The sequence below is a fragment of the Podarcis tiliguerta genome (assembly GCF_965153285.1).
Source record: "Podarcis tiliguerta genome assembly, chromosome: 3".
Classification (NCBI taxonomy): domain Eukaryota; kingdom Metazoa; phylum Chordata; class Lepidosauria; order Squamata; family Lacertidae; genus Podarcis; species Podarcis tiliguerta.
Genome location: NC_139536.1, coordinates 37558631 through 37575993, shown reverse-complemented (window position 1 = coordinate 37575993; position 17363 = coordinate 37558631). Strand labels below are relative to the sequence as shown.

At 45.7% G+C, this 17363-nt stretch overlaps 1 protein-coding gene and 1 long non-coding RNA gene across 6 annotated transcripts in view; one reads left to right on the top strand and one right to left on the bottom strand.

Annotated features, from left to right (window-relative positions):
- The window catches only part of LOC310674893, a 457828-nt gene extending 457579 nt beyond the window's left edge, over positions 1-249 (bottom strand). The window contains exon 1 of the long non-coding RNA XR_014509819.1: positions 135-249. This is a non-coding gene — a long non-coding RNA (uncharacterized lncRNA). The remainder of the gene's footprint in view (positions 1-134) is intronic.
- The window catches only part of SLC29A1 (solute carrier family 29 member 1 (Augustine blood group)), an 85703-nt gene that overhangs the window by 22073 nt on the left and 46267 nt on the right, over positions 1-17363 (top strand). The window contains exon 1 of one of the 5 annotated variants that reach the window (XM_083434647.1): positions 218-416. The exons of 1 other annotated variant lie outside the window; for it this stretch is intronic. The gene's annotated coding sequence lies outside the window, so the exon portion shown is untranslated. Of the gene's footprint in view, positions 1-217; positions 417-6825; positions 6895-8821; positions 9051-17363 lie in introns of those variants that run through there. 3 more of the 5 variants (XM_083434649.1, XM_083434653.1, XM_083434652.1) reach the window with 3 other exon arrangements.

Below are 17363 nucleotides of genomic sequence, written 5' to 3'. Positions count from 1 at the left end.
GGTTGGCCATTGCGAGAACAGGATGGTGGCCTAGATGGGCCACTGGCCTGATCCGGCACAGCAGTTCTGAATGCGTGAAACTCGGAAGATGGGCAGGCCCCTTCCTCTCCTCACGCTCCGCTTTGCAGTCATACCTCATGGCGAATCCCGAACGAAGGGCTTCCAGCCGCCTCCCTCGTTTGGGAAGCGCCCTGCCAACTGGTCCAGGCCCAGGGCACAGTCACCAGGCACGGTGCCCAGCAAAGGCGGGAAAGGAGGCGGCTGCCGCAAGCCGACCGAGTCCCTGCAGTGGCGCGCGAGGAGAGGAGGAGTCGGGCCACGAGGCGGGGCTGCCCCGGAGTGAGCCGGCCCCTTCGGATGGAATTGCCGCCGCGAGGACGCTGCACGCCGAGACCGGAGAGCGCGGGGCCGGAGCGGCTGAGGCGGCGCAGGTGAGTTTCGCCTGGCGTGCGTAAGGAACCGCTTCCCGCGGCCTGCCCGGGGGCCCCAGGCGCTAGGCGGGAACGGAGAGACCCCCCGAGCCGGGAGGAGCGACGTGGCTCCGCAAGCTGATGATGGATGGACCGGGGTGGTGGCGCGTGTGCCTGGCATCGGGAGCCAACTCTCCCCGGAGCGACGAGCGCGGGGAGCGCAGTGGCAGGTGCCTGTTGCTGCTCGGAGGCGCTGCCTGGCGGAGGGCGGAGATGGGCTTCCTGCCTTGCTCGCTCCGCGGCCACGAGGCGAGCGGTGCCAGCCTGGCACTCGGCTCTGCTTCCTTTCCAGCAGGCGGCTCGAGGTTTCACGGAGGCGGCAGAGCAGATCCTAAGGGCGCGAGCAACTTAGTGTCTGTATTTATATATCTCTGTCCGTCCATTCATCCCTTTCCCCACCCGCTGCCCTGAAACGTAGGTTGCCAGAGTAACGCTTATTTCTCTCAGAAGAAAGAGGCACCCAAGTGACATTTTTTGAAGTTGGCGGGAAGAGAAGTTGGCGGGAAGGGGGTTAGGATGCCCGCGATCGGGGCTGGGGGGCTCTTCCCCATCTTCGTCCACCTCTTATGAGTCATACTCTGTTCTTTTTCGACATTTAAGAGCTTGTGAGCCGTTCCCCTTTCTTTGAATAAAAGAGTAACGATTTCTTCCTACCTCGTGGTAACCGCCCCCACTGGAATCCCTCTATTGTTTCTGACGTATCGCAGCGCCGCCGTTCGTCTTAAAAGGAATTGCTTATCTTTCCAGATGGCGATCGTGTAAGCTGTGTATCCCTTACATTTATTGAGCTATTCCATACTGCAAGGAGGTGGTTAGCGTAGACTGTGCGAGAGAGTCCTATGAGCTGGTCTTGGGCAAACCAGTTTATTTATTTTTTGCACACCTACGGATGGTTGCCTGTGCACAGGATTGTGTGAGTGGTATAACCAAAGTCTCCTATGGAGACTTCAAAATTTGTACCCACATGCAACGATTGCTGCTTTTTCTTGGATCTTGTCCGGTATTCCTGAGAGAACTCACCCAACCTTAGTGTGCTGCCTTTTTTTAAGCAGGGGTGGAGAACCTGGGCCATATCTTTATTTCCCCTCACAGTCAATTTTGACAGGCGGTTGAGACTACTCCCCAGTCAACCACCTGTGTGAGGAAAGATAGTGACCAAGCAGAATAGCACTCCCCGCCCCCCCCCCCGCCCCGTGCATCAGATGATCAGGCTTCCTGCAGGCTTTGAATGGAAGTTGCGGGAAACCACAGAGAGGGAGAATGCTTTTGTGCTTGGGTCCTGCTTGTGGGTTTTTCACAAGCATCTGATATGGGTCACTGTGATAGCAGGATGTTGGACTAGTTAGTTAGGCCATTGACCGGATTCAGCAGGCTCTTTCGGTGGGAGAAAGGATGTGTGCATATAAGTGGCTTTTAGTTACATGCGCCTAGGGTTTTAGAGTAGATCATGGGGTTATGTCAGCATCAGATTTTGAGGAGCAGTTTGAAGCAAGCAGGAAATTAGGAAAGTGCCTTGGTCTGTCTAGATCACTCCAGATGTGGTGGGTCCAACATCTGGAGGGCCACAGGTTCCCTACCCCATGTCTACACAGACTGGAAGTGGCCGCAGTGGCATAATGCTGCTTGCCGGCACCCGGGATGGACCATGCTCACCAGGTGGTGTCGGAATGCATTTGCCCAGCCCTCACCACTGTGGGCAGGTGTGTGCCAGGCGGGCACGGGCACCCTCCGCTCTTACAAAGCCCCCACCACTGCAGCAAAGCAGGGTGCGGGGATCTCTGCACAGCCTCGAGGTGCCTGGTTCATGCCTCCCCACCAGATTCTGTGCCTGGGACCTTGGCACCACTGGGACCCCCCACGATACCCCACTGAATGTCCCATCCAGGGTTTCAAAGAGGGACATTTCCCAGGCCTACCTAGAGGTGGCAGGGATTGAATCTGCATACAAAACCTGTGCTGTGCTACTAAGCTGCAACCCTTACTCAGGTAAGGCAAGTGGCATCATACAGGTGTCCTGAGAGGCAATTTCAAGCATAAGGGGTAGCGAGAGAGAGAGAGAGCAGAATGCTTTAAAGGAGCAGGAGGCTTGGCTGTTTGAGGGTGATGGAACTAGAGAAGTGAACATTACAATTGGAGAAAGGTAGGATAGTAGGAAGATGAGGGAGAGGGCAAATTGTGAAGAGAACCTTCAATTGCTCCCATTCCGAATGCACTTTCTTCATGCACATTCAGCTCACTTTTCCCTATTCAGTCTGCCAGTAGTTACTGTCAGGTTCCTGACCTCTTTCCCTTTAACATGGACTGAAGGGCGAGCTAGACAATAATCAGGATCTAAAAAGTTGGGGAAGTGGGACTTTAACAGTTTCCTCACCTGCTGCAGTCCTAACAAAAATTCCTCTTCTGAAACTGCTTTTGCATTGTGAGAAAATACCAATGCAAATAGTAGCAGAGGAGGAATTTTTGTTAGGATTAAGGCAGGGTAGCAAATGTTTAAGCTTCCCCCTCTTGCTGCTGAGATAATGATAATTATCACCCCCATAAGATGGTATTTCCATTTAAAGAAACATACAGATTAAAGGCAAAGTCACATTTAGCTTTTTGTCTTTTCTATAATCTGTGCTGCTCTTCCCACACCTGGTGCTAAATGGCAGAGAAATAGAATAGGGAAAACAAAGTATTTTATTGTAGCAAAGCAACGAGTTATTCAGTGTGTCTATATCTCAAAGCTTGGGAAAGCATTTCAGTAGCAAAGCATAAGGAGATAAGACAGTTTGGGAAGAAGACGGAAATAAATAAATGAATATTTCATAGATTTTTAATAGGGATATTTGGGATTGGCATAGACTTCATGCTGTTGTGAGTGGTATTGGATTATATTGTAAATGTGGGGTCTTAATTAGAAACAATTTGTGTAAGTTAGGCTGTCAATAAAAGTACAGTTTTATTTAATATAATGACAATGTATTGCACTCAGTATTTATCAGGCATGATGATCGTACTCTGGAGTTAAGTTATTATATACTGAGCACTTTAAGAAAACAAGAGTAGCCTTGTTACTCTGTAAGAAAACAACTCCAATTTCCACAGTTGGGTAATACCTTTATTTGGACCGACTGAAAGATTACAAAGATGTGGCAAACTTGAATTCTCCAGAATTATTCAGCAGACAAAATGTTGCACAATTAGGGGTGGTTGCACAGGGCAAAATGTAATAAAGTAATAAAAATAGACTGAAGGTTATAGGTGTGGGGTCAGTTTACAGACAAAAGTCAAGGTGAATTCCACCCATTGTTTTTCTGTGTGTGCAGAATTATTGCTAAATCTTCCAGCGGTTGCAAAAATTGATTCACTCCAGATAAAGAGGCACATCCTTCAGCAATAAAAGTACCTCCTTGTATCCATCCATCCATCAAAGTATAGATGAGGCTGCCTTTTGCAGAGTCAGAGCAAAAAACACACTTGCAGCAGTAGTGTGTACTTTCATGGGCAGCAGATTTCCAAACTCTCATAGTTGAGGGGAGGTAGGGAGATCTGATTGATTGATTATTTAATTTCTATACCATTTAATACATTTAAAATATATCTAAACTGTGTATAAAAATTGAAGCAACAACCTAAACAAAATATTACAAATATGCACAGTTACATATAAAAACGTTACATTAATACAAATATATAAAAATCAATATAAATTCATTTTTCAATATCAAAATCAATTCATTTTCCTTCTGACACACCCACCCACTCAGCTTTCGGGTTTGCACCCAGGGTCTGATGAGTGAAGCTTAAAAAAAACAAAACAAAACCCAAGTACCCGTTATCCACTTTTACAGTGGTGAAATGCCCTTATGCTTACTAAGTTAAAATGATTCCTTGCCCTCTTTTCAAGGGGCACCCCTGTTCACAAAAGTTGTAGAGAGACATAAAACACAGAACATCATATCAGCAAAGCACACCATCAAATCTGCTAATTTACAGGCCAGCAGCAATAAAAATAAAAAAAGCACACAATAAAATGGACCAAACCTGGGCTGGTTAGAATGTCTTTACGATCTTCTTGAAAATTGACAATGATGGGGCCATGGGGGCCCCTCCTTAGGAAGGGAGTTCCACAGGTGCCAGTCCACCAATGAAAAGCCCTTGTCTCAGGTACCTACCAATCTAACTGCTCTTACTAGCAGGCCGGAGGGCAGGGCCCCCCCTCATACAGACTACAGCTCAGGCAGTGTTAGAAAATAGATATTAAAGCTAGGAGCTAAATGGCACCTTAAACCTAGGTTATGGGTGCAACAATGGAATGTTTAAGCACACTTTTTTATAACAAAAATACAAAGCTGAAAATGAATGAACTGCAGCTAAAATATTATGTTCATTTTTCACATGGTCTAGTCCTTCCCCTGCCCACCCCCTGATATTCTTAAGAGGGTCTCTTCTCCAGTCTTCAGAAAGTAGCTGGAAGTGGGGAGGCAGACAAAAGGTGCTCCTTTCCTTCCACTCTGAAGTTTTATCTGAAATTTTAGGCAAAGTACTGCACCCACAGAGGGCAGAAACTGCTTGCGCTAATGAAACTCCCTGTCTTAAAATGCGCCTAGAACAATGGGAGTTTCGAACACTTGAGCTCAGGCAGGTGTATTTGATCACAGGCAGGGGTAATAATTGTTCATTAAAATTGTTGAGGAAAGCCTTTGTGCCAGGCACTAGTAGGAATTCCCTCCCCCCCCCCACCTCCCAGTTCTGCATCATTCTGACCACCTCTTGGCTATTTGCCCTGCAAGACTTGTGCCACCAGGGTGCCAAGCAAGCCCTTAGCCACACTTGGGAACAACAAGCACTGAAACTGTGGGGCCTGAGAGTTGTGAAAGAACAAGATGTTATAAAAAGATTGAGATTAATGCCTCCATGAGTCATAACACTCCTGGAACAAGCATTTCAGTTCTGAGCTCTTTGATAGACTTACAACCTGCAAGATGACTCTTAAACAACAGGGAAGGAGGATCCTTGTGTTCATTTTACACATAAAAGGACCAAAGACCATAGGTGGGGTTTCCACTTCTCTAGTCGCTCTAAAAAAATGATGCTAAGTAAGAGAAGGTGTAAAGAAAGCAGCTCCTGCCAACTTAGCAGTTAGAAAGCATGCCAGTGCAAGTAGATAAATAGGGTTGTTGTTTTTTAACCTTTACCAAAGAAAGCAACATATTTGCTGCTCACAAAGCTTAGGCCAGGGGTCAGCAAACTTTTTCAGCAGGAGGCCGGTCCGCTGTTCCTCAGACCTTGTGGGGGGCCGGATTATATTTTTTGGGGGGAAATAAATGAATTCCTATGCCCCACAAATAACCCAGAGGTGCATTTTAAATAAAAGCACACATTCTACCCATGTAAAAACACAGTGATTCCCGGACTCTCCATGGGCCAGATTTAAAGGTGATTGGGCCAGATCCGGCCCCTGGGCCTTAGTTTGCCTACCCATGGCTTAGGCTATGTCAGGCATAGGCAACCTCAGCCCACCAGATGTTTTGGGACTACAATTCCCATCATCCCTGACCACTGGTCCTGATAGCTAGGGATCATGGGAGTTGTAGTCCGACAACATCTGGAAGGCCGAGGTTGCCTATGCCTGGGCTATGTCAACACCAGCACGTTTGAAATGTTTCATCCATTCTTTTTCATTTCTTAGTTCCAGCCCCACACTGAAATAGCCCTGGATTTGCACCACTGTTCTCATGCATGCACACATTAGGTGTTTGGATGACATGCTAGATCATAAAACATGACTTACCATGGATTAGTAGTGTGCAAATGGAAAAATGTTCCCAGATCTGTAAGCATGTAACCCCCCCCCCAATAAATTTAAAGCACATGGCTTCCACACAAAAATCTGGATATATGGTGCATTCTCAGCCTCTGTTTGGATCTGTACTGGCCAGCCTTTTTCTGTATCTGATATAGGAAGATGGGACATATAACCTCATAGTTTTCTGTATACAGCTCAAGCTCTCTCACTTAGCCTTTGCATGTTCAGATACAGAAAAAGTGCATACTTAGTGCAATTTTAAAGGAAACCAAACCCCTTACATGAGAGAATGGGAATCTTATGTTCTACAACAGGGGTGGCTAACGTTCTTTCAGCAGAGGGCTGCATTGACTCATGGTTAGTTGTCAAAGGGTGCAGGGGTGCATGTCAGAATGGGTCTGGCCAAATTGGAAAAGTAGCTGCATTAAGAACTGTAATTCTCAAAGCCACCTTACATAAGACATCCCCGTCAGCTACCACTATTTTTAATCAATTTTAAATCATTCATTATTAAATTATGTAACCAAAAAGTATTTTTAAACAAACATATTTTACGGAGCGACTTGGAAGGACACACACAAACACAACATTTTGCCATCACAGTAGGGGACCTACAGGAGCAGTCAATTACCGGTACTTTAAAAAAAAAAATGACAAATTGGGGGGGGGTTGCTTTTGCCGTGCATTCTCTCCAGTATGCCTTGCCTCTTTAAGCCAGTGCAGAATCTGTACATTGATCCCTTACCCATGCTTGTTTCTTAAATGAAAGGTGCCAAAGTTCAGCTCTGCCTCAAAGTCCCACCCCACTAACCTTGATGCATTTATCTCTAATTTCAGATAGGTGTGAGCAAGTTGTGTTGATACAGTCATAATAGAAACCAAGGCACTCTAGACATGCTCTGTCATAGTCTAGCAGCTAACAATGCACTCTGTTTATTTGTTTCTGCACTGACCCTCTCTTTGTTGCTGATATTATCTGCTCATTCATGCTACATGTGCTGCAGGTGGCGCAGACAGTAGGTGGTTGTTGCACTCCTGCACTTGGATAAAGCCCGGTGTTGCACAACTCTCTATTCCCTAATTTGTGGCAAAACCACATTATGGCACAATACAGTGGTACCTCTAGTTACAAACTTAATTCATTCCGGAGGTCTGTTCTTAACCTGAAACTGTTCTTAACTAGAGGCGCGCTTTCGCTAATGGGGCCTTTTGCTGACGCTGCACCGCCATCACACGATTTCCGTTCTCATCCTGGGGCAAAGTTATCAACTCGAGGTAACTCTTCCAGGTTAGCGGAGTTTGTAACCTGAAGCATTTGTAACCTGAGGCGTTTGTAACTCAAGGTACCACTGTATTTATTATGTTATATTATTATTATTAATGGATACTGTGGTGTACACCAGAGGAACTCAGTCTTCTACTTGGTTGTACACTTGCCAAAAAGGTTGTTGGTTGCTGATCTAGATACTGTTTCAGTTGGGGACCTGATACTTTATACCTTCAAAAGTTCTATTTAGGCCTTAACAGCTGCATCCAAACCCAAAGACCTCTTAACTTCATTTTTAGTAGCAATGGAGATCTCCATTTTTCCAGATGTGCCCCGAAGCAAAGTGCTGGGCCCTCTTCCTTATCCTGAATGGACCCCTACTAAGTACTCACTGACCTCTTTACAGGGTCCAGGAGAAAAGGGGCAAAAGCTTCTTCTTTTCCAGCTGCTTCAGAAAGTTGGTTCTGTTGGGCTGGCCCACACTGCCTTCTTATAACAGGGTGGGGATAGAGCTTAGCCCTGGGGCCAGGAGAGGCAGAAAAGGATGGGCTGTTAGGAAGGGAAGGGCTTTCTTGGGTTTTAAATGTACAGATCCTCTCCTGTGCTCTTTGGGGCTTGGTACGTCAGCAGAAAGCTTTGATTTTAGGGATAAAAAAGCTGTGTGAAGAATGACTGTGTCAGCTGGGGCATATACTGTCTCCCTCTTAAATTCAAAGGTTGCACCCTGTACATTAACCAAGGCAGAGGCTCCCACCTTCTGATGGAAGGGTGGGTGGAAACCAAATATACTTCCTCCTTTGCATCAGTGAGGCAGGTGGTCCTTCCCCTTCACGCACCCCTCATTATTGGACAAACCATCAAGCACTGGTAAATACAAGCCCAGTAACTAGAGGCTTCTGTTATTGCAGACACTCAAGTTAATCACAACTAAACCAGCATTAAGATCAAACCTAGAACACAGATGGCACAGATGTTGCAGGGAGGGGCTGGTTTTTAAAGATGGAGCAGTAAACTCCTGATTCAGCAAGACTTTCTATCCTTTTGGGTTCTTTGAATGGAGAGCTGTTATTTAATCTTGGATGACCCGACAAAGAGGGGAAGTCCATCTATCACACAGGAAATGTTGACAGTTGTGTGAGTCTACTCCTTTTAACAGATATCTGAGATTAGTTTTTGGAAAACATCATTCGAAGACTGTGCTGACTTGGTTGCCTTCCAAACCACCTGATCTAGCTCTCGTGTACTATGCTACAAGTCCATAAAAACTTATGCAATAATACATTTGTTCATCTTTAAGGTGCCGCAAGACTCTCTGTTGTTGTTTTCCTGCAAGAGATTAGCACTCTGGAACCGGCTGACATAAGAAGTGGCAGAAACTTATTGCATTTCTGTCTCTTGCAACATAAATTAAGTCTAGGCTTGGCACACTTGTTGTTGCAACCAACCAAAGTAGCCACTTTTCCTTGTAAATTATATGGAAATTTTCTTTGGAAAGTTACTCCTGCTGACTCTTCATTTCCTGGTAAGCACCTGTAATTGTTTTCCTGTGGTTTGTCATCTGAGCAGACAAATATGGGGAGAAGAAGCAGTAGATGTACAAGAATGTCAGGTTGTTTCGGGAGGTGGATTAAGAAACTTGCTAAGGTTGCAGTTCTGTCCTCACCGACCTGAGAGTAAATCCCATTGACCTCAGTTGGGTGTGCTTCTGAGTAGACATAGGATTGAACTACTAAGATCAGGCACCCCCAACCTGCAGCCCTCCAGATGTTTTGCCTACAACTCCCATGATCCCTAGCTAACAGGATCAATGGTCAGGGATGATGGGAATTGTAGTCCAAAACATCTGGGGGGCCGAAGGTTGGGGATGCCTGACTAAGATGGTATGGAATATTTTGCAATATATTATTTTGGGAAGACCATACTACAGTGATAATGGAAATGCTTCTCAGATAAAGATTGCTGGGGCAAGAAGCCCAGCTACTTGCCCGGTAACGCTTGCGGAGAATGCCAGGGTATTCTAGCTAATCTGAAAATACTGCTTTGCTTATCTGAAAAGTCCCTTTTGCTGTTGGCAGTGGAAACTGAATTATGCTTTTTAGTCTGCTGTTTGGTCATTGCTTGCGCACTGTTTAAAGGGCAGCCAGGAACATTTTCAAGAGGTGTCAGCAAATCAAGAGATAGTGCCAGTTCTGTTGTACAAAGTATGTGTTTACGTAAAGCCTTCCAGTCTTTCTGGAACCTTAGTTTATAGCCCCAATGGCCTTTCAACTATCATGCAAATATTTCTGGAACAGGATACCAGATGGTTGGCTAGCTCCAGCCCTCTCCCATGGTGGTACTTGATGGAAAGTCCCTTAACCAGTAATGCTTTCCGCAAAATCTAGTTTATAGTTTGTTTATAAAATCATTTATATACCTCTGTATCATAAAGTATCACAGGGATGGCTGTTAGTATCACCCCTTTGAAACTTAGCAGAGGCCACCAGGGCTGCTTGTTGGACCACCGTGCTCCAGATAATTTCAGTGATTGAGTTAGGTTCAGGTAGTCCTTAAAGTATCCTGGGCCCAAGTTGTTCAGGGCTTTGTATAAACGCAACACCCTTGAACCTGGCCCGGTAGCATATGGGCAGCCAATACAGGTGTTTCACCTGAGGTTCACATCCTGTCATTCGTCTGCCCCACACTGCTTTCTGCACTAACTGGAGATTCTGGACCAGGCCCGAGGGCAGCCCCACAAGGAGTACATTGTAGTAATATAGTCTCAAGGTTACCCATGTATGGACTACTCTGGACAAATTATCCTGACCCAGATACAGCTGTACCTGGCATACCACATGAAACTGGTAAAAGGCAGACTTGGCCACAAGAGAGAGGAAAGTATTTTGGTTATTATAGACTGCAGTATCCCTTAGCAAGGTTTTATTAGTTGTGGTTGTTATGTGCTGATCATAGCTGTCAATGTTTCCCTTTTTTTAAGGGAAATTCCCTTATTCTGAATACACAGGAAAAGGGAAAAGTTGACAGCTATGGTGCTGACATATTGTCGTTTTGCTGACATATGCTACTACACCCTTAAAGTACATATGCAGCGCAAATGTAATCTAGTTTAATTGCAAGACCTGTCGTGTTCTTTTGTTCTATCTGTCCTACCCTGAACATAATAGTTGGGAAGGAAGGATTTTGCTTCCTTTGGGGCTTTAGATGGAACAATTGTGACTTGCAGCAAAGTGTTGCAGCATAGCCTCAGCTCTGAGGAGCAGTTTTCTTCTTCATAGTGCCTGTTAGCCCTTCTCCAGGATACTTCATTTCATGCTCTCTTTTTTCAGGTTTCCCCCCAAGCTTAAAACTCAACGTTCCCTGTCTGAGCATATGCATTTGTGAGGGGAGGTTGTGGGGAGGGTGCCCCCTTTGGTTTTTCCTCGTACCACTGGAAACCTTGGAATTCAGCTGAGCATGTTGATACCTTCCTGTTGTTTCATTTTGGCTCCAATCCTGTCAGCAATCGACCACCTGCGTTTGCTATTAAAGGGAATTGTTTGTGGTGCAGGAGTGCCTTTAGGCCTTACCTGAACCATGAATATAAACCAGTTTAACTCTCCCGGATCCTTCCAACTGATCTGTGGCACTACAAATTATGAGCATTTTGCCCTCTATTCCTGCAGTTCCCTCAGAAATGGATATGTAGCTTAACTTTGAGAGATGCCCTTCCTGGGGCCTATCCTAAACCTATGGAATAACTAAAGAGAGTTTATATTCACTAAGAGAATTGAAAGCAGATTTCATAATGAGGTGAGAATAACATTTCCCCCCACCACCTTGTTTGAGTTCAAGCAGTCTAGGGTCTCAGCAAAGTTGATTTCACCAGCACGACCCTGATGCTGCATGGCCAACATCTTGGGTTGGTCCCCTAGATTTCACTGCTAAGTGTCAAAAGAATTAACATTTCTATTTATCCAACCAGATGATTATAGAATACACCCAGTTCAGCACTTGGCTCTCCCTGCCTCTTGTCACGTTCAAACTGACCACACCTTCAGCAACTTGGCACAGAAACTGGTATGAGTAGGATTTGCCTGCTGGGTCACATGCAGAGAGGATTGCTGGCATATTGGCCTCAACGCTTGCTTTCCCAACCAAGATGATCAATGTAAATAAAGGTAAAATAGGGGTTGCATCATAAGCAAGCTATGCACGTGAAATATTTTTGGTTCTTTTTAAAAATGATGCAATGAACTCAAAGTAGATGTCATGAGACTGAAGTAATCATGGAAGCAAAATATCCAAAGAATGTAAGATGAGCCCTATTGGATCATATCAATGGTCCATCTTTTATGTCTTTTTAGCTGTGATTTTAGTCATCTTTTGAGTGCTTTCAAATGCCTTTTTAAAACTTTTTCTTTATTTTTGTAAACCACTTAAGAGGATTTTTTTTACAGTCAAGTGGTTTATAAATATTGTAAAATAAATAAATAGGCAGGAGAACAGAAGACAGCTGGGGACCATGAGAGCACTCTTCAAATACCGTATTTTTCACCCTATAGGACGCACTTTTTCCCCTCCAAAAATGAAGGGGAAATCTGGGTGCGTCCTATGGGGCGAATGCAGGCTTCGCGGACCTCTCCGCAAACAGCAGGAGCGCTCCCGCTGCTGGCGGAGGGGTGCCTGCATGCTGAAGCCTGCGCGCGCTGAGCTCAGCGCGTCCAGGCTTCGCGGACCTCTCCACCAGCAGCGGGAGCGCTCCCGCTGCTGGCGGAGAGGTGCCTGCATGCTGAAGCCTGCGCGCGCTGAGCTCAGCGCGTCCAGGCTTCGCGGACCTCTCCGCCAGCAGCGGGAGCGCTCCCGCTGCTGGCAGAGAGGTGCCTGCATGCTGAAGCCTGCGCGCGCTGAGCTCAGCGCGTCCAGGCTTCGCGGACCTCTCCGCTAGCAGCGGGAGCCAGCACTGGGCTCCCACGGCTTGCAGAGAGCTGCCTGTTTGGGGGCTGGGGTCGGGGGAAGCTCGGGCTTCCCCAACCCCGCGCCTGGGGGGGAAATCATTTTTTTTCTTTATTTCCCCCCCAAAAAACTAGGTGCGCCTTATGGGACGGTGCGTCCTATAGGGCGAAAAATACGGTACTCAAAAGGGTTGTCATATAGAAGAGAGCAACAAATTGTTCTCTGCTTCTTCAGAGGGCAGAACTACATCCAATGGGGTTAAAATCCAGGAGCACAGATTTCAGTTGAACATTAGGAGAAACTGCTTTGTGGTAAGAACATCCAACCAAAGAACTACCGGTAATTACTTTGTTGGAGTGGCAGGGCTCTCGTTTGATATGGGGAGGTATATTCAAACAGAGGCTGAGCAGCTGCCTGTGGTGAATTCTGTACTCTCAACCCCACCCCAAGAGTATTTGAAAATTGCTGAGGTTCCGGGTGCACTACTTAATGATTTTTCTGTCTGTTGTTTAGCAACTGCAATATTCTGTGCTAGGAACTAATATATGTAATAAAAAATGGAATTCAAATGTTAATACAATAAGAAAAAGAAGCAATAAATATACAATTAAAAATCAATATTGGTGTCTTAATGCAATGAATGGGCCTGTTGTGTTAAATGAAATTCTCAAAGTTTAGTGTAACTCTGAGTCATTCCTGACTGTGTGTAGAACTCTACATTTGGCCGTATTAAAATTCATTCTGTTAGTTTGGGCCTAGTTCTCCAATCTGTTAAGGTCATCTTGAATCCCGATTCTGTCTTCTGCAGAATTTGCTACTCCTCGTCTGGCCTACATTTTGCCAGCTTTTCTGCAAGAATATCATGGGAGACTTTGTGAAAAGCTTTACTGTATTCAAGATATACTATGCCCACAGCATTTCCCTGATCCACCAAGCTTGTAACTCCATCAAAGAAAGAAATGAGATTTATCTGGCATCACTAGTTTTGGAGAAAGCCATGCTTGGTCTTAGTAATCACAGCATCCTCTTTTATGTGCTCACAAACCAACGGTTTAATTATTTGTTTTAGGGCCTTTCCTGGTATTGACATCAAGCTGACCAGTCAGTAGTTACCTTGGTCTTCTTTTCCCTTCTTTTTGAAGAAGACAACATTTGCCCACCTCCAGTCTGCAGGAACCTCACCCATTCTCCAAGAATTCTCAAAGATTATAGACAGAGGCTCTGAAATTACACGTGCAAATTCTTTAGTACCCTTGGGTACAGCTCATCAGGCCCTGGAGATCTGAACTCATTTAAAGTAGCTAGGGGCCCCTTTACCACCTCTTTTCTTGAGCTTCCTCCTTGCATCATTTGTTGTGTTATCACCAGGTTGGGCACTGCTCTGCTCTATTTCCTACGGTTAATTAACCTAGATTGCCTCTATAAAGCCCCCTTCAAAGTCTATGGGCTCATCAACACTTTCACATGAGCTGTAATTTGATTGCATTGTGTACCAATTAATTTCCCTGGGTCCAAGAGCCATTCTCGTGGTTATGCGGCTGTGCCTTGTAAAAATCCATTCTTACCGCCTGAATTGGATCTTATCAGATGTTTAGAAAATCTGAAGAGAGTTTACTTAGCTGAGCTCTTGGAGCAGGGGGACTTAACCAGTACACAAAACGATCAAAATATGGGTCAAGTAAAAGGTTGGATGAGCCCCAAGATTCTATGAAGTACTTCCTTTTCTCTGTCCCAAATCTTGATTTGACGAGCCTGAGTTCTAGTATTATGAGGGAAGGAGGAAAACTTCAATCAACACAATGTGCAATTTTACAAACCTCCCTTAGTCACCTTTCGTCAAGACATTACGTTGCCTCCTTCCCCCAAACCAGAAGTCCTACTTTCCAGTTCTCTCTGGCAGGAAGGGAGTGAGTTACAAACAGCAAGAGGATGTGTGGCAACCAGCGATTCATTTTTAATGAGTAAATGTGTATACCTTTTACAGCCTAAAAATAGAGATTGGGAGTGTGTGTGATTTTGTATTTCCTTCTTTGCCTTTCCAAAGAAAATAATTGGGGGGGGGGGATTTCAGTGTTGAGCAGGGATTTAGTCTCCACAAGTCCTAACCTCACATTCTACTCACTATATACCACAGGAAGGGTCCCTTAGGATCATCTAGTCCAACCCCCTGCAATGCAGAAATATGCAGCTGTCTCATCAGGAGATCACACCTGCAACCTTGGCTTTATCAGCACCCTGATCTAACCATGAGGGTGTGGGGTGTCACTAAACACCTTTGTTGGGGGTAGATAAGGCCTGAAGCGCTGTGGTCTAAACCACTAAGCCTCTTGGGCTTGCTGATCAGAAGGTCGGCGGTTTGAATCCCCACGACAGGGTGAGCTCCCATTGCTTGGTCCCAGCTCCTGTCAACCTAGCAGTTCGAAAGCACGCCAAAAGTGCAAGTAGATAAATAGGTACCGCCATTTCCATGTGCTGCTCTGGTTTCGGTGTTCTGTTGTGCCAGACCACATGCTGGCCACATGATCCGGAAAAACTGTCTGCGGGCAAACGCTAGCTCCCTTGGCCTATAAAGCGAGATGAGCACCACAACCCCAGAGTCGTCTGCGACTGGACTTAACTATCAGGGGTCCTTTACCTTTTTAAGGCCAGTGGGCTGGCTACCCATGGAACTGATTGTTAGTTTCATCCAGCAAGGCTCTTATTTCCAGAGCCAGGTATGTTCAGGTTAAAAGAATAATCAATTTTCTGCTGGTGTCATGCATATCTCCAACTGCTATCGAAGTTAAAATTCAAAGTCTGTTTGCAGCTGCCCAACTTGCTAAGTCTTCTGGTGATTACAACCTTTTGGGAACATGTAGTGAGCCAGCCTTGTTGACCTGAATGGAGGGTGTGCCAAATGTGTTGGAAGGCAGCCAATATTTATAAATGGCTGATAAAGCTGGAAGTGGTACACATACACAGCAATCAGTGCTAAATATCAAGTTTGGGAAGGGCAAAGGGATTGTACACCTTGAATGAAGCAAGTGGATGTGCAGAGGGGTTTTTGCCGTCAATTCAGTTCCCTGGGAAAAGGGATTTGATTATGGGAATTATAGTTCTGTGAGGGGAATAGGGGTCTCCTAGCGACTCTCAGCACCCTTAACAAACTATAGTGTCCAGAGTTCTTTGGTGGAAGCTACGACTATTTAAAATGATATATTTGTGCTTTAAGTGTGAATGTAGCCCATGTCAGGTCATTGGTCTGCCAGCAGTTGGACTGCAAGTCACTTTGACCATCTGGAGAGGTGGGATAAGAATTGCCTAAACAGCCCAGTGTTTTTGCCTATGACGGTGGCTCTCTAAGGTCCAAAGCAAGCGCTTCTCCCAGCCCTGCTTCATAAGGCACTTTGAAGATGCTAGGAATACAACCATAGGCCTTTTCAGACAGGGCCTATGTTCCACCAACAAGCTGTGCTATTCATCCCATTTTATGTGACACTTTTGGACCAGATGGTCTTCAAAGCGTCCAGTGATGCGAAATAAAATCTTCTGCACAGCAGTTTAAGGTTGTTTGCAAAAGGTCATCTGTCATAATACAGCCCACCAGTGGCGGACGTGTGTGTGTGTTTGGAATAAACCACCAGCATGGGCCAAACACATGTACAGTGGTACCTCAGGTTACATACGCTTCAGGTTACACATTCCGCTAACCCAGAAATAGTGCTTCAGGTTAAGAACTTTGCTTCAGGATGAGAACAGAAATTGTGCTCTGGCGGCGCAGCAGCAGTAGGAGGCCCCATTAGCTAAAGTGGTGCTTCAGGTTAAGAACAGTTTCAGGTTAAGTACGGACCTCCAGAACGAATTAAGTACTTAACCTGAGGTGCCACTGTAATGACTTGCCTTCATTTTGGGTTCAAATTCTACATACAGAGGTATAACAGCAAAGGCAGCATTTCTAGTAGTTAATTTCCAACGGTGGTTGTACTTGCAGTAGGGCCTCCAAGCTTGTATCTCAGTAATTGCGTGAGAGTGAATGAAGAGATGGGAGAAGAAGCTTCCTCAAAAGAGGGAGGGAGGATACAGGAAAACAAGGTATTTCCTCCTGGCTTCAGAAGGGGCCTGGAGAAGTCACTCTGCCATAAAAGGCAAGTTTTCCCCACAGAGAAAGCCTGGACATCCTGATTTTCTAACTGCTGCTTTAAAAACATGAGGGTTTGTTTTATTTTAGTAGCCATGGTCCTCCTCTCTGGGTGATACTCAGAGTCTCTTACAGCACAGATAGGTCCCCAACTGAGGCTGGTTCCCATAATAGCTGCTCACGATGCCTATGCCTCCTTCTCTCCCACTCCTACTTCCATGCTTGGAAGAGCTTCCCTTCTCTCTTTTAAGAGCCTCTGTGACCCACTTGAGCAATGCCTTTCCTGACCACACCACCCCCAACCTCACTGTACCTGCTATTCCACCCCCATCACCACCATCACAACAGGGCTACTCCACCCTGTTTGAGTTCCCATTTGATAGCCTCTCCCACAACCCTGTCTTGCTTGCCTCTTGCACACAATGTGCCTCTGGGCACTAATTGCACCACTTTTCCATTTAGTGCAGTGGCTTGTTTCTCACGGGTGCATGAGCCGCATCACTAGAACGATGGTTCCCCAACCTTTGTTCATGGGAAAAACACGCTTGTGCAATCTATTCTCTGACCCCGGGTGACTCCATGGCATGTATTACACTTAGCTATGATCTACTGTGGTCAACCAGCCTTTCTCGGTGTTGTCACACAAGGAAGCTGTTGATGCTGCAAGAAGGTCCACTCAGGAGCGTAGGGCCAAGAGACGCTCTAATCTTCCTACCTTTCCCCCCATTTTAATTGTTCTATGGAATTGTACATTTTATATGAAGATATCCTTCTAAGTCACTCATT